Genomic DNA, 13,798 nt, shown 5'->3' on the forward strand with positions numbered 1-13,798 from the left:
TATGTATTTACATATTATGGTATTTTAAGGTGATCAATGAAAGTGATGCCAGTATATAAACACTGATAAAACATGATTTTAAATTTACATGATATGGGCTATGGGCACACACAGTATACAAGTCAATGTTCTAATCCTCTGGATACCAGAACCAAGTTTGCTTTCCAAGAGGTGATCTAGTCTTCCAGTTCGAAATTGCTATAAGTGTAATCTAATGTGGTAGAAAAGATCCTGGATCAAATTTTGTCCAAGCTTGTAAACTTCAGATGTGAAGGCTGCTAATTTGTCAGGAAAGCTGTTTTATAATCGGCAATAAAATCTGTAATGGGTGACCGGTTTGTTCTAAATATACTTGATTCTCTCCTGCCGGCTTAGCTGTAATGACAGGTTTGCTATTTGCAGCTAAGGGGAGAGTGCCTCGGGTTTCCAGTTCAGCCTTTCCTGTGGCCGCCTTGCATAAGCGACTTGGATTTTCTTCCATCCTTGGGCTTGGCCAGAAGTCATGAACTAGTGTTCATTTCATAGTCTGGTCTATATGACGAACCGTGCCTAACTCATAACTTTCAGCATTCACAGGTCTAGATCGTTTTGCTTTGCATTAGCACCTCAGACTGTGCATTACTGATGGCCACACTAAAGCAATCCAAGAGCATTGAAACATTTACAACTTTGTTTTCCATTCCTTTCCTGATAATTCCTAACATTCTATTTGCTCTCTTAGCTGCTGCCGCTACCACACACTGAGCTGAGGGTTTCGATGTATCCTCGGCAATGATACCTGAAAGTTACTGCCCCAAAATAGGATTGAACATAGAACCCTGCATCACTCGGCTCTAGTTCATGTTCCTCTTTCCATCATACATAACTTTACACTTACACATTTTGATGCCCAGTTTTGCAAGGTCCTCTTCCATTTTTCACAATTCTTTTGCAATATAACAACTCATCAGCAAACTTAATTCTCACTAGTTATTTCTGCCTATTTCTATATCATTGATAAGCAGTAGTCCCAGTACAAACCCCTGGGGGGAACCCCACTATTAGTCAGTTCATTACTTAAGTTATTGGTATAGATTATAATGCAGATGAAAGTAATGAGTTAAGGACTAAAAAGGGACCTGAACAAACTAGAGTGGGCGACAAGATAGCAGATGAAATTTAATGTAGAGAAATGCAAAGTCTTGCATGTAGGAAACAGAAACCTGAAGTACAGCTATACAATGGGAGGGCTGGTAATGGGTGAAAATACCCAAGAAAAGGACTTGGGGGTAATAGTGGACAAGACAATGAAGCCATCGGCACAGTGCGCAGCGGCCTCTAAGAAGGCAAACAGGATGCTAGGTATTATCAAGAAAGGTATTATAACCAGAACAAAAGAAGTTATCCTGCCGTTGTATCGGACGATGGTGCACCCGCACCTGGAGTACTGCATCCTATATTGGTCGCAGTACCTTAAGAAGAGAGGGTTCAGAAAAGAGCGACAAAAGGTATGAATAACCTTTCATATGCTGAAAGATTAGAAAAACTGGGGCTCTTTTCCCTGGAAAAGCAGAGATTTAGAGGGGACATGATAGACTTACAAGATCATAAAGGGCATAGAGAAAGTGGAGAGGGACAGATTCTTCAAACTTTTGAAAACTACAAAAATGAGAGGGCATTTGGAAAAATTAAGAGGGGACAGATTCAGAACCAATGCTAGGAAGTTCTTTTTCACCCAAAGAGTGGTGGACACCTGCAATGCACTTCCAGAGGGTGTGATAGGACAGAGTACAGTATTGGGTTCAAGAAGGGATTGGATAATTTCCTGAAGGAAAAGGGTATAGATGGAGGATTATTGCTGGACATGATGGACCTCTGGTCTGACCGAGCGGAGGCACTTCTTATATTTTCCTCAAACTAGACACATTCTCAAAGCTGCCCAGAACAATAGGAGGAAAAATCTTCAGACCCCTGTTTGCTGCCAATAATGACTTTGTAAGTAAACTCAAAAGGTCAAACCAATGGTCCCCAAGCCCAGTAGCCCATTCTCATGGTGGCCAATCCAGTTCCCTAGTAACTGGCCAAAACCCCAAGGAGTAGCCACATTCTGTAAAGAATCTCAAAAGAATTGCAGGATTCCAAAATCCCAGATAGTAACAAGATTCTAGAATCCCAAGGAGTAGCAATATTCCATGCTACCGATCCAGGGCAAGCAGTGGCTTCCCCCATGTCTCAATAAGACTATGGACTTTCCTCCAGGAAACTGTCCAAACCCTTCTTAAAACCAGCTACACTATCCGCTCTTACCACAGTCACTGGCAATGTGTTCTAGAGCAAAAAAATATTTCCTCCAATTGGTTTTAAAAGTATTTCCCTGTAACTTCGAGTGTCCCCTAGCTTTGTAATTTTTGACAGAATGAAAAATCGATCCACTTATACCTGTTCTACTTCACTCAGGATTTTGTAGACCAATCCTATCTCCCCTCAGCCGTCAATTTTCCAAGCTGAAGAGTCCTAACCTTTTTAGTCTTTCCTCATACGAGAGGAGGTCCATCCCCTTTATCATCTTGGTTGCTCTTCTTTGAACCTTTTCTAGCGCTGCTATATCTTTCTTGAGATAAGGAGACCAGAACTGAATGTAGTACTCCAGATGTGGTCACACCATGGAGCAATACAGAGGCATTGTAACATTTAGTCTTGTTAACATCCCTTTTTTTAATTCCTAGCGTCCTGTTTGTTTTTTTGGCCACCACCTCCTATTGATTGATACAACTTTTTCTTCACATTATTTCTTATCCATTGTGTAATTAGAATGCTGGTAGTGCAGTAATCCACAGCCAATGAAAGCAAAGCCCACGTTTCTCTTCAGCTGTCAGGGTAAGGGACACGTAGTGAACTATTTAATAGGATAAGAAATGAGTTAAGTTTCTATTCCCATTAACCCTTTCAGGACCATAAGGATCGTAGGCCAATTTTTGTGGTTTTGACGACATTTTTATGGTAAAAAGGGCTTGCAGATGCCAAAAAATTGATTTTTTTTGTGAAATATCATTATTTTTATTTAAAAAAAAATCACACTTCTGACTTATGGACAGTGTGGCAAGTGAATCTTCTCGTCAATCTAGCAACGACGCTAATGAATGAATGTCGGAACCAGTTTGTTTACATAAAGGCAGTATCATATGGAATCCGTACATATCAAATTTAGAACTGTAGACTATCCCAATCAAAATTTATAGGATTTTAAAGTTATGGGACAAATATGTCCCTTGGTCCTGAAAGGGTTAATCACTCATTCCCCCATAAAATAACCACTCACTTTTATCAGCAGCCACCTCTTCCTGCTCGCAGGCTTGAATAATCATTATGAAAAAGATCATGCAAAATCAGCAAGATAATGATCGAATTTAGATGCTCAGACAATGTGTGTATTGGCATTCTGTGCCATGTGCATGGTACTTAAGCATGCGTGTTCTAGAGCAGAGGACAGGTGTGTGCCTAGCTCCTAATGACTGCCAATAAGGGGAGTGTGGTGCATGGTTAAAGCTACAGTCTTGGCACCCTGGGCAAACCCATGCTGCTCCTTGTGACACTGGGCAAGTCACTTAATTGCCCCACTGGGACAGATGGGAAAAAGCTTGAGTACCTGAATAAATTCATGTAAACTGTTCTGGGCTCCCTTGGGAGAATGGTATAGAAGAATGAATGAATGAATAAAATAACTGTTAGCGCCTCGAGTTCCATGTGCAGCTGGGATCTGTGCCTAACAAATGATAAGAGAAGCTTTCTTCACTGAGGTTTCATAAACACATTAGGGACTTTGGGGTGTAGCCTTAGCAACATCTTCTCTCCTCTTCTTTTTGTGTTTCTTTTTCTTTTCCTATTTCTGAATAGGCTATAGCAATGTGAGATCTTGAACACTAAACGGGATCTTGAAAAATCTATAAACACACTACCATATAAACTTCACTAAAATCTATTTATCTGTATTTATATAATTTTATAATGTTTTTATTTCTTTTTCATAGTTATGTTATTTTTCTTTATAATTTTGTTTAGTTTTTAGTTGTTTAAATCTTTCTTTTCTAACACTAGTTTATTAGGATGGGGAAAAGATCTTAATGTGTCAAGTAGTTTATTATATCCTAAAACTGCTATCCAAAGAAAAAAACCAATGAGACGAAGTGATTTCACAGGGCACTGTTCCAATCAGATCTTACATTCAGACCAATGGGTTCCTCACTATTCAGCCTATGGATCCAGAATTGCTCTGCTCGTAATAGTCGCTGAGACCTGTTGGTCAAGTCGGCTGCGATGTGATCAATAGCGCAGCAACGTAGGTCTAAAAAAGTGTGATTGTATTCTAGGCAGTGTTTTACAAGAGGCGCCTGTAGTCTATTGTTACATAGTAACATAGTAGATGACGGCAGATAAAGACCTGAATGGTCCATCCAGTCTGCCCAACCTGAGTCAATTTAAAATTTATTTATTTATTTTTTTTTTCTTCTTAGCTATTTCTGGGCGAGAATCCAAAGCTTTACCCGGTACTGTGCTTGGGTTCCAACTGCCGAAATCTCTGTTAAGACTTACTCCAGCCCATCTACACCCTCCCAGCCATTGAAGCCCTCCCCTGCCCATCCTCCTCCAAACGGCCATACACAGACATAGACCGTACAAGTCTGCCCAGTAACTGGCCTAGTTCAATCTTTAATATTATTTTCTGATTCTAAATCTTCTGTGTTCATCCCACGCTTCTTTGAACTCAGTCACAGTTTTACTCTCCACCACCTCTCTCGGGAGCGCATTCCAGGCATCCACCACCCTCTCCGTAAAGTAGAATTTCCTAACATTGCACCTGAATCTACCACCCCTCAACCTCAAATTATGTCCTCTGGTTTTACCATTTTCCTTTCTCTGGAAAAGATTTTGTTCTACGTTAATACCCTTTAAGTATTTGAACGTCTGAATCATATCTCCCCTGTCTCTCCTTTCCTCTAGGGTATACATATTCAGGGCTTCCAGTCTCTCCTCATACGTCTTCTGGCGCAAGCCTCCTATCATTTTCGTCGCCCTCCTCTGGACCGCCTCAAGTCTTCTTACTTCTTTCGCCAGATACGGTCTCCAAAACTGAACACAATACTCCAAGTGGGGTACCAATGACCTGTACAGGGGCATCAACACCTTCTTCCTTCTACTGACTACGCCTCTCTTTATACAGCCCAGAATCCTTCTGGCAGCAGCCACTGCCTTGTCACACTGTTTTTTCACCTTTAGATCTTCGGACACTATCACCCCAAGGTCCCTCTCCCCGTCCGTGCATATCAGCTTCTCTCCTCCCAGCATATACGGTTCCTTACTATTATTAATCCCCAAATGCATTACTCTGCATTTCTTTGCATTGAATTTTAGTTGCCAGGCATTAGACCATTCCTCTAACTTTTGCAGATCCTTTTTCATATTTTCCACTCCCTCTTCGGTGTCTACTCTGTTACAAATCTTGGTATCATCTGCAAAAAGGTACACTTTTCCTTCTAACCCTTCAGCAATGTCACTTACATACATATTGAACAGGATTGGCCCCAGCACCGAACCCTGAGGGACTCCACTAGTCACCTTTCCTTCCTTCGAGTGACTTCTATTAACCACCACCCTCTGGCGTCTGTCCGACAGCCAGTTTCTGACCCAGTTCACCATTTTGGGTCCTAACTTCAGCCCTTCAAGTTTGTTCAACAGCCTCCTATGAGGAACTGTATCAAAGGCTTTGCTGAAATCCAAGTAAATTACATCTAGCATATGTCCTTGATCCAGCTCTCTGGTCACCCAATCAAAAAATTCAATCAGGTTCGTTTGGCACGATTTACCTTTTGTAAAGCCATGTTGCCTCGGATCCTGTAACCCATTAGATTCAAGGAAGTACACTATCCTTTCTTTCAGCAACACTTCCATTATTTTTCCAACAACTGAAGTGAGGCTCACCAGCCTGTAGTTTCCTGCTTCATCCCTGTGACCACTTTTATGAATAGGGACCACATCCGCTCTCCTCCAATCCCTAGGAATCACTCCTGTCTCCAGAGATTTGTTGAACAAGTCTTTAATAGGACTCGCCAGAACCTCTCTGAGCTCCCTTAGTATCCTGGGATGGATCCCGTCTGGTCCCATCGCTTTGTCCACCTTTAGTTTTTCAAGTTGCTCATAAACACCCTCCTCCGTGAACGGCACAGAATCTACTCCATTTTCTCATGTAACTTTGCCGGACAATCTCGGTCCTTCTCCAGGATTTTCTTCTGTGAACACAGAACAGAAGTATTTGTTTAGCACATTTGTTTTCTCCTCATCACTCTCCACATATTTGTTCCCAGGATCTTTTAGCCTAGCAATTCCATTTTTTATCTTCCTCCTTTCACTAATATATCTGAAAAAAATTTTTATCTCCCTTTTTTACATTTTTAGCCATTTGTTCTTCCGCCTGTGCCTTCGCCAAACGTATCTCTCTTGGCTTCTTTCAGTTTCACCCTGTAGTCCTTTCTGCTCTCCTCTTCTTGGGTTTTTTTATATTTCATGAACGCCAACTCTTTCGCCTTTATTTTCTCAGCCACTAGGTTGGAGAACCATATCGGCTTCCTTTTTCTCTTGTTTTTATTGATTTTCTTCACATAAAGGTCCGTAGTCATTTTTATCGCTCCTTTCAGCTTAGACCACTGTCTTTCCACTTCTCTTATGTCCTCCCATCCTAACAGCTCTTTCTTCAGGTACTTTCCCATTGCATTAAAGTCCGTACGTTTGAAATCTAGGACTTTAAGTATCGTGCGGCCGCTCTCCACTTTAGCCGTTATATCAAACCAAACCGTTTGATGATCGCTACTACCCAGGTGAGCACCCACTCGAACATTAGAGATACTCTCTCCATTTGTGAGGACCAGATCCAATATCGCTTTTTCCCTTGTGGGTTCCGTCACCATTTGTCTGAGCAGAGCCTCTTGAAAGGCATCCACAATCTCCCTACTTCTTTCCGATTCCGCAGTCGGAACATTCCAGTCCGCATCCGGCAGGTTGAAATCTCCCAACAGCAGAACCTCCTCTTTCCTTCCAAACTTTTGGATATCCACAATCAGATCCTTATCAATTTGCTGCGATTGAGTCGGAGGTCTGTAGACTACACCCACGTAGATAGAAGTTCCATCTTCTCTTTTCAGAGCAATCCATATCGCTTCTTCCTCTCCCCAGGTCCCTTGCATTTCGGTCGCTTGGATATTGATCTTTACATAGAGAGCTACTCCTCCACCTTTATGACCATCTCTGTCCTTCCTAAAAAGATTATATCCCGGTATGTTTGCATCCCATCCATGTGATTCACTGAACCATGTCTCTGTGATAGCAACAATATCTAGATCTGCCTCTAACATCAGGGCTTGCAGATCATGAACTTTGTTGCTTAGACTGCGAGCATTTGTGGTCATCGCTTTCCAGCTATTTTTCAGCGATAATCTCCTTTTTCGTATGGATTTTTGTGTCGTTTCACTTTCCGTTGCAATACTAAGAAATGAGTTGCTGATATTGCTTATGTTGCAGCCTTTACTACTATCACATCTTTTCTTTTGCCGGGGGTGGTCTCTATAATTGTCCTTCGTACATACACCACCCCCACCTTCTAGTTTAAATGCCTAGAAAAATATTGTCTAAATTTCTCTGCAAGGTTTCTTTTTCCTGCTGTAGTAATATGTAGCCCATCAGTGCAATATAGCTTCTTGTCCTTCCATGTATTTCCCCATCCTCCTATGTACCTGAAGCCTTCTTGATGACACCAGGCTCTGAGCCATCTATTAAAGTCCTCTGTGTTTTTCACTCTTTGCTCTCCTTTTCCATATGCAGGCAGTATTTCAGAAAAAGCTAAAGTGTTTACAAAAGGTTTCACGCCTCACCAAGCTCCCGAAAAGCTTTCTGTGCTGCAAGTGTGGAGTTGTTGGCCAGGTCATTTGTTCCCAGATGGATAACAACATCAGTGTTAAAATCCTTAGTTTCTTCCTTAATTATAGTCAGTATTTGCCTGGAACTCCTGGTAGCTGAGGATCCTGGAAGACATTTCACTATTTTGGTCTCCTCGCCCTGTGTTCCAAGGTTAATGCCTCTGATGATGGAATCCCCCAACAGTAATAGTTTTCTGTTTTTGGCTTTTTTATTTGTACTTAGGGTGCGCTTGTTCTCTTGAGTTTCCTTCATTGGTTCCAGTCCCACCTCCCTTCTGTTTTCCTGAGTATCGCAGTGCACTAGTGGAGCGAAGGAATTCTGTAGAGGTAATATTAGTGAAGGTGGATGTTTCTGTGTTACATGTTGCAGTCTTCCTGAGCCTACTGTGACCCATTTATTCCTGGGCTGTTTTATTCTTTGAGGTAGAGGTGGTAAGTTGGTATGATTTTGTGGAGTGATGGAAGCTGCTTTAATTGTATTCAATTCCTGTTTAAGTTTGCAGAGCTCCTCCTTAATACTGGCAAGTTGAAGACAGATGGGGCAAGCCTTAAGCCTCCAAATAGTATGTCTTGGAATTAAAGCACCACAGTGATTGCATAGAATAAAGGTCATCTTGATTGGTTGTGAAGTGACTTGATTTGAGTAGTCCTGATTATATGGGTCTCTATATATGAATAGTGGTCCCTGGGGTTGGTGGGACTATAAGTAAGACTACTAGTAAGGCAGAAATATAGGCTCTATACCACCTAAAACACAGTATTTTAAACAAAAATGCAGGAAGAGGAAATAAGATTTAACAGAGGAAAGAGAAGGATTTATTTTTTTTGTGCTTTTTTATATTTTTTTTAGTAAGAAACAGGGAGGAGAAGAGAAATTAAGCAGATATAATGCTGAAAAGAGCAGTGAAAAGAGCAGAATATGAAATGTTGAGTAACTTAGCTTTTAGAAGTTCACAGGGCAGCCTTGTTTCAGCAATGTCCCAAAGATAATGCAATTAACCTTAGAAGTAAAACAGAGCCCCTCCCTTCTCCACCTAATCAGACACAATGGCTAAAAACTAGTGAGTCAGAAATATAGGCTCTATACCACCTAAAACACAGTATTTTAATCAAAAATGCAGGTTCTATCAGTGCTACCCTAAAACACAGGATTTATAACAGGATTTTCCCTACTTTAGTCACCCTGAGCCACAGGCACCAGAAATATAGGCTCTATACCACCTAAAACACAGTTACGAATACAAGTCTTGTGTTCAGTGACTCGTCTTTTAAATAAACGTGTGGTTTGTCCTACATAAATTCTAGGACACGGACATATAAACACATATACTACAAAAGTAGATATACATGTAGTTAAATGTCTCAGATTAAAAACTTGTCCTGTGCAAGGATGTACAAAAACATTTGTAAGTTCCAGAGTTATTTGACAAGTAGAACATTTACCACATTTGTAGTGACCAGTGAGAGAAGTCTGGAATCCATAGGAATTACTTAAGTCAGAAGGACTTAAAAGCTCTTTAAAGTTCTTTTGTCTAGTGAATGCAATTTGAAAATGGGTGTCAGTGAAGACAGATTGAAGCTCCATAATCTCCCAGTGCCGCCTAAGTATTTTAGTGACTTCATTGATGCCTGGCGAGTATTGCAAAATACAGGTCACTAGATTCTCTTCAGTACTTCTATTACTCAAAGTGAATAGCAGATCTCTGTTAAGAAATTTAGCCCTCTTGTAGGCTTTCTTCAAGATCGGTACTGGATAGCCCCTTTTCTTTAACCTTGTATATAGTTGTTTACTCTTGGATTTGTAGTCGCTCATATCTGAACATAGACGACGAAAGTGGAAGAATTGAGAAGTGGGTAAACTCCGCTTTAAAGGACCAGGATGATTACTGGAAAAATCAAGAAACATTCATATCTGTGGGTTTTCTGAATACTGTGGTTTTAATGGAATCTTCTTCTCTAGTGACTAGAACATCCAAAAAAGAAATTTCATATGGATGGCATGTCAAATTAAATTCCACAGTAGGATGTCGTGAATTTAGCCACGAGTGAAAGGCGTCTAGCTCCTCTCTGGTGCCTTTCCAGATGACAAAAATGTCGTCAATAAAACGTAACCAAGTCAAGATTAAGGTAGAAAAGGGGTTGTTGACAATCCACATGTTTTTAAACTTCTGCATAAACAGATTGGCCACTGAAGGGGCCATAGTGGTCCCCATGGCCACTCCCGATGTCTGTTGGAAAAATCTTAAAAAACTTAAAATAGTTCCTGCGCATGGCAAGAGACATCAAAGTTGTCACTAGATCTATAGGAATCTGATTATTGTTCATATTGTCTTGAAGAAGTTCACTGATGATGGAGGTGGCTTCATCCTGAGGGATAATGGTGTAAAGTGATTTGACATCAAAGGTCACGAGAAACGTAACCTCAGTTAAATTGGTGATTTCAGATAACTTGAGAGGAATCCCGTAAGTAGGAAAAGCCTTTTGATACAATAGGGCGTAAAAAAAATCCACAAAAGAGGATAGGGGCTCTAATAAAGAGCCCCTACTTGACACTAGGTCTTCCCAGAGGGTTATGCAAGTCTTTATGAATCTTAGGTAAGATATAAAATGATAGAACTTTGGGATCTGGATTGTTCAGGTAATCAAATTCTTTCTTACTTAACTGACATAATTCTAAAGCTGAAGAAGTTAGTTGTCGACTCTCCAGAGCTAGCTGAGGAGTAGGATCCTCCTCAAGTTCTTGATAATCAGTTGAAACATTTAATAACCGAACTGCCTTTGCTTTATACTTATCTCTATCAAGGACTACCACTCCTCCGCCTTTATCTGCTCTGCAGATACGAATCTGCTGGTTGTTTCTTAAGTTGGTTAAAGACAGAATTCCTCTTTGGAAAGGTTGTAGGGCTGATAAAGTTTTCTCTTTATGAATGAATTTTTTGACATCTCTTGTGACCAGTTCTTTATATAGCATCAGGTGAGGACTGGGGGAAGTAGGAGGAGTCCAAGTCGAAGGTCTCCGGACAACAGAATCATCTACATTATCAAGAGTGTTGTGCAAAATATTCCTTAAGATGAAGTTTCCTAAAGAATTTTTCAACATCAGTCCTTAGTTTAAAGGTTTGTAATGGTTGTACAGGAACAAAAGTGAGCCCACGAGACAGTACAGAGATTTCAACTTGACTTAACTCGTGCGATGATAAGTTAAAAATTATTTGTTCCTGGTTTTGCTAGTAACGTTTTTAGATTTGTCGCACTGTGCACGGGTCATCGGACGCCTGGTGTTTGCGTCCCCTTTGCATGAAGTTCTGTTTGATCCTGATCCTGCGGAACTGTCTTGATCTAAAAAATCCTCCTCTGAGTTGGACAAAGAACTAGACTAGCAGTCATTTTGTTCTGAGCCAGTTTGGATTACTGTAATATTGTAATACTTTGCTAGTTAGTTACCAAAAAAATCTATGTAGATTGCCCATTCAGAATGCTGCCGTTCGACTGATCTTTAATCTGAAAGTTTGATCTTTGTCACCCCTCTTTTTCCATGAATTGCATTGGTTACCAGTTAAGGCTCGTGTGAAATTTTAAATTTGGTTGCACTTGTTAAGGTATTGTTTGACCTTGCACTTAATCTTGTGGATTTGTTCACATCTGTAAATTCAATGCTGGATTTACCTTTCCTTCAGTCAATGGTTGTCAATATGAAAAAATCAACACCTTCTGTCATTTCAAACTGCAATTTGAGATAGATTTTAATTCTCTAAACGTGATCTCTTGCTTTAGGAGGCAACTGAAAATGTATTTGTTTACAAGATTTTTAGGAAATTAGTATGTTACATTCAAGTGTGTGCAGTTTATTTCTACTTATTTTGTAGAACTTAATGGTATGCAGTATAGAAATTTTTTGTTAACTACTGATTATTTTACCACTTTTTGAACACGAGGCAACAGGCTAGGTTGAAAGAATCAGTATTAAGAATGAGAAACATCGGTGAGGGATACGGTGCTGAAATAGTGCTTGGTGTCCTAAGATGCAAAATTCAGCTAAAGGGAAGGTTGCCTGGACTGTCTGAACTGCTTAATTGTAGGCAGGTAATAAAGTTAAAACAAACCCCACCAGACTTGAACTGAAAAGCCAATATGTGCTAGGCGCCGAGCGAGAGAAATTGCCTGTAGGAAGAAAGGCGATGAGGCTTTTCACCAATCTTCATTTAGAATACTACACAGTAAATGACAGCGGCTGGTGCCTTCTGTGGTCCATCTCGTTTGATTTGTCTTTATTAGCTCTTTTCTACCTCTCCCTTCTCTTCACTTTTCAGCTACCTATCACATTTCCATCTTCTCTCCCATCCCCCATCTCATTCCTTCCTCAGCCCTCCATTCCCTTTCATCTTCAATGTACCTCCGTTACCATATTTCTACCCTCTTATCTGTTTTCTTGCCACCCTCTCCTCCCCCTCAGGGTTCTACCATTCTCAGCATCTTCCTTATAGTCCAGCATTTCTCGCTCCCATTTCCTGGTATCTCTCCACCACTCCATTCTGCTCCTGGATCCATCTCACTCTCCTGTGTATCTACCCCTTGTCCAACACCTCTCTCCCTTCCTTGTGCCCTTTGTCAAATCTCTCTATCCCTCTCCATGTGCCATCTCTCCCTTCCTCAGGTGCAATTTCATTCTCTCACCCTCCCCTCCCCATGTACCACCATCTTTCCTTCCTGAAGTCTGCCTAGTGGTGGCCTTGGTCTCTTACTGAAGATGTCAGCAAAACCCCACTCCAGCCCATCCAAATCTGTCCAGTAACACGAGCATTGGCTTTGATGCCCAATTCTGGCACTGCCCTAAGTACCTAGGTGTTTGCTTTGATATGCTTATTTTATTATGTATGTTAACTTCTAAAGCAATCAAAATGTCACTGCAATACCCTCAAGTCCTGCTGCAGCTCTTATAACATACAAGCAGGCAAAATGGCCTTGCAAAGAGCTGAGTTTTCTACTTCCATCTGGCATGGCATCGTTTTACTAAAGCAGGTGAATGATTCCAGCTACAGCAATTGTAGATGCCCTGCACTTAGATAATGGGTTTTCATCATTTTCTCCTGAGAACAGCATAGCAGGCTCTGACCTTATGGTTCTACTAGGACAGGAGACTTTCAGCAATTCATACAATGTTTGAATAATAGACAAAACCTGATGCTACCGGTAACCAATGAAACTGCTTTCAATTCAGGAGTGCTTTGCATTTATCCCACAAGCTTAATTCCATGACTGTTTTTCATCTCCCATCATTCTTCAGGTAAGAGTGCTTAATGGTGTTTGAGTCGGGCCCCCCCCCCCCAAAAAAAAAAAGAAAACCAAACCCAAACCCCAACCTAAATTCATGTACATACTAACAGCCATTCTGGTTCAGCCCTGTAGCCTGTTTCTAATTTTGGCAGAAACCTGAATAGCAAGATTCCCAGGACAGTGACTTCCCTCATGTCTGGTTCAATAGCGGACTATGGACTTTTCTTCCAGGAACTCTTTTAAATCCACCTATGTTTACTGCTGTTACTACATCCTCCTTTGAGTAAAAAAAAGTCCTCCTACTGGTTTTAAAAGTATTTCCATGTAACTTTTGTGCCCCTAGTGTACAAAATTGATTCACATGTACCTGTTCTACTTGGGATTTTGTTGGCCTCTACTTCTACATCTTCGGCAAAGGGTTGTTTGTATAGTAATACCTTTCAAATATTTGAATTCTGGTATATTAATAGCTCTCCTTTCCTCCAGGGTATACAAGTCTTTAGGTTATCAAATTTATCCTGGTATGCTTTGTCACTTTCCTCTAAACTATGTCAAGTCTTGACATCCAAAGCTAAACTCTC

Source organism: Geotrypetes seraphini, chromosome 5, assembly GCF_902459505.1.
Source record: "Geotrypetes seraphini chromosome 5, aGeoSer1.1, whole genome shotgun sequence".
NCBI classification, from domain to species: domain Eukaryota; kingdom Metazoa; phylum Chordata; class Amphibia; order Gymnophiona; family Dermophiidae; genus Geotrypetes; species Geotrypetes seraphini.